Source organism: Camelus ferus, chromosome 31 (genome assembly GCF_009834535.1).
Source record: "Camelus ferus isolate YT-003-E chromosome 31, BCGSAC_Cfer_1.0, whole genome shotgun sequence".
In the NCBI taxonomy this organism is placed as follows: Eukaryota; Metazoa; Chordata; class Mammalia; order Artiodactyla; family Camelidae; genus Camelus; species Camelus ferus.
Window position 1 is genome coordinate 2,771,559 of NC_045726.1, and position 6,000 is coordinate 2,777,558.

The following is a 6,000-nucleotide window of genomic DNA, read 5'->3' on the forward strand; positions in this document are numbered from 1 at the left end:
ACAGTAGGGGCAACGTTAGGGAAATGGAGAGCATCACCTCAGACCAAAGGCAGAGCCAGAGCAGGGCTGGCCTCGGCCTCAGACAGGCAGCCATGGTCCACAGACACAAAGCGAGGCAGGCCCAGGCACACAGGCCCTGTCGGGTCTGGCTATGATGAGACACCCAGAGCAACACTCCCGAAGGGCAACTAGGCTGGGGGGCCTTGGCTGGGGGGGTCAACATGCAGGGAGAGAACACAGACTTCTCTTCAAAAAGCGTGTTCAGAGTAAACGCTGGCACCAGGAGGTGGGGAGTCCTGGGGGTTCTCTGGGTGCCACCTCCACCACGGCATCATTCTTGGTGTCACACACACTCATCACCATGCCCGCTGTCACTCAATCAGTGGTCAGTCCATCTGAACCCAAAGACTTTGGCAGTGACAGACCTGCTCTGACAAAACAAGATGTGGTTCAAACGATTCTAGTTAAGGCTGTAGCTCCTTCATCAAGAAGCGCGTGTACTGACCTGCAAAACTGTGTTTAGGTCATTTCTTTATTTCGTGCTTTTCCAAATTGCTGCCAGCGAGGTTCACCAACTGAGCCCAGATGAGAACATGGACTCAGTGAAGGCTAAAGTTGGTGCCGCTGAACGCCAGGCAGGGAGCTGAAGACGGAGAGCAGGGGCCTTCAACAGTGTGTCCAGTGAGCAGAGCACATGGATGTTCTGAAACCCATCAGAGCCACGAGTCTTAATTCTGAAACACCACATGTAGATGTAAGTCTTTTTACATCTGAAAATAATGTTAAAAGATGACACTGGAGGCAAAGAATTACATGTACAGTAAATAGAAACTAAATTAATGTTTTCTTTACCAACATGTCAGCAATAATTACATCAGGGTGGTGGTTACTAAATTTTTAGGTATTTTCTACAACATGCACATATTCCTGTAATTATCAAAAATAGTATTTTATTGAAAGATATGGTCAGGTCTTTGTTGGGTTACATCAAAGTAATATAAATCACTTTCTCTATGTATCCCTAATTCACAGGTTTAAGATGACACTAGCTGCCACATAAACCATGTCACTCAACATAATTATTATGGCATTTTGTACATGAAGAAAGATCACTTAAGGGAATCATATTTAGGTTTGTTTTGAAAGTTAAGCTGTTCGATAAAAAATAAATTTCATTAATTCACAGTTTAAAAATAATGAAAACTAACTTATACTTCCACAGTGCCTTCTAAGTAGCTAATGCCCTTTCACGTCTTTTTGAGGCTAAAATAAGACAAATGAGCTACTAATCTATGTAATCCTGTGAGATAGGTCCAACTCACCACTGGAGTGCGAGGTGAAAAGGAAGAAAGGCAGATGGGCTTCCTGAATTTGGATGGCGTCCTAGAAGGCAGACATAAACGGCCAGAATCAAGTTCTTCCCACTTCACCCAGGAACTGAACACAGGTTCACCTACCGGCTTCAGCTGGTTCAGGGGGCACACACGACAGGCAGGCATGTCACAGAGCTGCATGGTGATCCTGCCCTTCGGGGTGATGGGAGTCAGAGTGCCTTCTCCAAACTCCTCACACATGACTTGTCCTCCCAGGTGGAACCGACTGTCGATGCCTCTGACCACAGCCAGGACCACCGTGAGGACCCCCACCTCCGGGTCCTTGGGGTCAGGAAACTAGCCCTCCCACAGGGCCTAGCACAGACAGACAGCAAGCTTGAGGGGCAGAGTCCAGGGCGCTGCCTGCTTCTTACACTTACAATTAAGCTGAATTCATTTCTAGACTAGTTTCTTCAGTCTTTTTTTTCCAGGAACAAAATATTTAAAAATATATCTTTGAATAAAATGCAGTGTTTAAGAGGGGAGGATAGAGCTAAAGTGTGAGAGACATGCTTGGAACGCACAAGGTCCTGGGTTCAATCCCCAGTACTTTCCATCGAAAAACAAAATAAATTAACAAATAAACCTAATTACCTACCCCCTGAAAAAAAAAACAAACTAGAGCCTTTAAAAAGGGAATTTCAAAGCGAAATCAACATCCTACAGGGAAACCCCAGCAGATGTGAAAAGGCGCGTGGCACCCACCCCCTCGGTCGGCCTCCTAGCGCCCCCTCCCACTGGGGAGCCTGCCAGAGCCAGACGGGTGCTGCGGTGCACCACTTTCTACAAAGAAGCACTCGGCACAACCTTTACTTTTAATTGACCTCCATGACGTATTTTCAAGGAGAAACTACTTCACAGATACATTACAATTTCACTGACTCAGTGGGAGAGGAACAGGAGACTTTCGAGTTAGCTCAAAGGACTTTCTTTTGTCTTTTTCTTTTTTTTCATGAGGGGAAGTAATTACGTTGAGATATATCTATATCTATATCTATATCTATATCTATATCTATAGATAGATAGATAGATAGATGATAGATAGATAGATAGATAGATAGATAGATAGATAGATAGATAGATACACACACAAACACAAATATGGAGGTACTGAGGATTAAACCCTGGACTTTGTGCATGCTAGGCACCCACTCTGCCACTGAGCTCTACCCTCCCCACTCAAGGTACACTTTACATGTTAAAAATCTCTGAAGCACGTGTAGCAACTCAACCTCCTTAAGGAATTTCATCCCCTCACCCTCCCTGGGCAGTAGGGAGATAACTCACAATTCCAACAGCAGTTCTCTGTGAGGGAACATCCTATTGTTTTTAAATCTCACGTTTTACACATCCTTCATGATCTTATTCATATTTAATCTGTGTCCTAAATTCCCAGCCCAAGGCTAAGAAGTCTGCAAAGCAGAATGAGACTCAGAGGTTTCCATGAGGTTTATCCAATTTGACTCTGACCTGACCATGACCCTGTCTGCTCATCTGGGGGCCCCACTTGGGTACCTGGGGCCTCTGCTCCCTCCTGGCTGGCAGCGGCCCTGAGGCAGGGTGGCATCCCGTGACCTGCTCAGACCTATGGACCAGCCGCTCTTCCCCAGCCACGGCCAGGCCCTCCTGCTCTCCCGGCTTCCAGGGACACCGCCCTTCAGGCCGATGCTCACTCTCACACTCAGTCACTCTCACCCAGACACATGCACGGACACTCACACCCTGGCACAATCACACATACACCTTCTCAGTCATTCAGTTACTCACACATTCACTTGTTCACTTCACACTCACACCCATAGTCAGTCTCACTCTCACAAACTCACACTCACATGTACCAACTCACACATACACTCAAGCCTGCACACACACACACACACTCGCTGCCCTCACTTCCACCTCTCCACACTTAACACCCTCACATCCACATACTCAAACACTTCAGTGGGTTGAACTGTATCCCCCCAAAGTCATCTTCACCCAGAACCTCAGCTGTGACCTTATTTGGAAATGAACTCTTCACGTGTATAATGAAGGTCAGGATTGAGATGACATTATACTGCATTAGGATGAACCCTAAACCCAAGGAAAGCCCTTAGAAGAGGCAGAAAAGGACAGGGGAGGCGTCCAAGTGAAAGATGAGGCAGACACATGGAATGCTGTGGCCACAAGCCAAGGAAGTCTGGGAGGACACGGACACACGCACCCACTCTCACATGACAGACTCACAGCCCGGTTCTGACTCTGGCCCACAGTACTCCCTGCATACATGTCCTGTCCGTCCTTCCCCTCTCCACCACCATGTGCAGCAGTCCATGTAAAGTCTTGGTGGCTTCACTCTGCATGACTTCAGGGTGGACTCCAGCAGACAGAGTTCACAGTAAAGTAACAGTGCTGGTGAGCATCATTGCAGTGGGGTGAATGTTCCCTTCAATTTGTTCAAGCTTCTGAAAAAGATCAAAATTAGAAACTATACTCCCAAATAAATGGGAAAGTGTCTCCTCGTGTAACAGGGATTTAACAACACATTCTTCTTTTCTTACTTTGGACAGGGAAGCAGCTCTTTACATATAAAGACAGAATTCAGGACCCACTAAACAAACACCCTATTCAGCTCCATCCCTACCTTCTTCAAAGGAAACAAGCTTTTTAAATTATGGAGATTTTTTTAAATCAATTTCAGCATACAGCTCAGAAGAACTAAAACTGATTACAAAAACTCACTTCTCAGAAAAACATCTCATCATATGTCAAAAGCTGGTTGCTAATGAGCTGGGCTGTGCACTGGATGAAGATGAGGTGGCTGTCTCCATGGACAGGGAGCTAGGGGTGCACATGTGCAGGCCACCTTACTGTCACTTGGCCAGCCCTACTCAGGCCCTGACTTCCTGAGTGAAGCCCCCAGCAGAGAGCTGGGAGGAGGCGCACCTCACCAGGGACACTGTCAGATGGAATGATAACATAACCCGCACTGACCCAGGAGGGGCCACACAGCGCCACACACACTACTCCTAATCCACCCTGAGCAGATGTCATCCGTGTACATCTGATGCAAGGAGTGGCACACACACAAGGGGCGGGCACGAAGCACTGCCTCTGACACCTTCCACACCACTTTTTCTCTGATGAGCTCAGCCTCTCGGGTTTCCTCTCCTAACCATAAAAGTGACTTCTGAAGCCTGCCCGTGCTGTGCATACAGCTGACACTGGAGCCTCAAGGAAAATCGCTGGCCTCCTGGACGGTCTCACCAAGATCTCAACATCCCAAGGTCTGAAAAAGTCCTGAAGCCCTCCTCCCACAACCTGCATCTCCTTAACCTTGAGGTCACACTAAACTCCCACCTCCACTTTCCCTAAGGCTGTAAAGTACTGAATCACTACTCCCACTCTACGTGCCTGAGAGCGGGACCTCGGGGGCTAAGGTGACAGAAGGAAGAAGGCGTGCTCTGGTGTGGCAGGGTAACACCCACTCCAGGCACTGGCTCACTACCTCAGACACCAGCTCAGGGTCCCAGAAATCCCACCAGTGGCGAGGACACAGCCAGCCCTGCCCTCTCCCTCCCACCACACTGTCTCCAAGGAAAACAGGAGTCAAGTCCAGCAGAATCACCTGGGGCCTGTTTAAACCTGACCTTCTGGGAAAGCCTGGCCTACAGTGCTGCTCTCACTCCCAGATGAAAGGATGGCCGGCCAGCACGTGCCCACAGCTTGCCAGGTCCCCTGGCACCCACCAGAGTCATCCCCTGTGTCCGAGTCCTCTGCGGAGGGCTGCAGTGGAGGCCGGCAGCTCTGCCAGCTTCAGGTCATACTTCCCCTCCTTTCCCGTCCTGTGTGATTTGGTGCTGCCCATGTCCCACTGGACCATGATCCACCCATCCTCTCCAAGTTCACCCATCCACATGGCCGAGGCCAGGAGGAGGTCTGTCCTGGGGAAGCTGAAACAGAGACTGGTTAAGAGGGCAAGGGCCGGTCTGTCACATGAATATGGCCTGTGAGGGTGGCTGCAGCTCTGGGCACAGGCTGCGTGTCCACAGAGGGCTCCAGACCCACTACAACATGCACAACTCATGCCATATGTGCAGCTCATACCATCACTGCACAGTGAATGCCATCACCTCACAGGGAATGCTGTCACCGCACAGAGAACACCGGGGCTAACTTGCCCATGCTCCTTTACCAAAGAGGTAGCTGGGAAGGTGTCACCTCAATCGGCACCCTCTAAGCCAATGTGGAGATGAGACTTTCCAGCCTGGTCCTGCCACCCTGCTCCTTGGCCCCTCCATCCCTCTCGGGGCTTCACGAGGTCAGAACCTCAAACAAGCACCAGCACCGCCTCATTCCCGCTCATTCTTCACTTTTCCTCTGACCCTAGAGTGAACCTCCACCTCCTATTTCTATGAGTAAGAGCTGTTTTTAGGATGCTGCTGTCTGTTCTGGACACCGATTCTGAGATGATTCTCAGGAGGCGTGTGCTTAAGAATGAGGCTGAGAACACCTGGGACATGAGAAGGCGGCTCTACATCACAGGAGGGTGAACGCGGTCCTGAGCCAGTGGCCAGGGCAGTGGTGCAGGGCCCGGCCCTTGACCTCCACCCGGGGTGACCCCGCAGAGACGTGGGAGGAAGGG

General features: G+C 49.5%; 1 protein-coding gene across 1 annotated transcript in view; it reads right to left on the minus strand.

The window, feature by feature from the left end:
* The window catches only part of LOC106728651 (dual specificity tyrosine-phosphorylation-regulated kinase 1A-like), a 65,329-nt gene extending 63,263 nt beyond the window's left edge, over window positions 1–2,066 (minus strand). Inside the window, exons 1-2 of the mRNA XM_032471106.1 lie at window positions 1,323–2,066; window positions 506–734 (exon numbers count right to left, since the gene is read on the minus strand). The gene's annotated coding sequence lies outside the window, so the exon portion shown is untranslated. The remainder of the gene's footprint in view (window positions 1–505; window positions 735–1,322) is intronic.
* Between the last annotated feature and the right edge of the window lie 3,934 nt (window positions 2,067–6,000).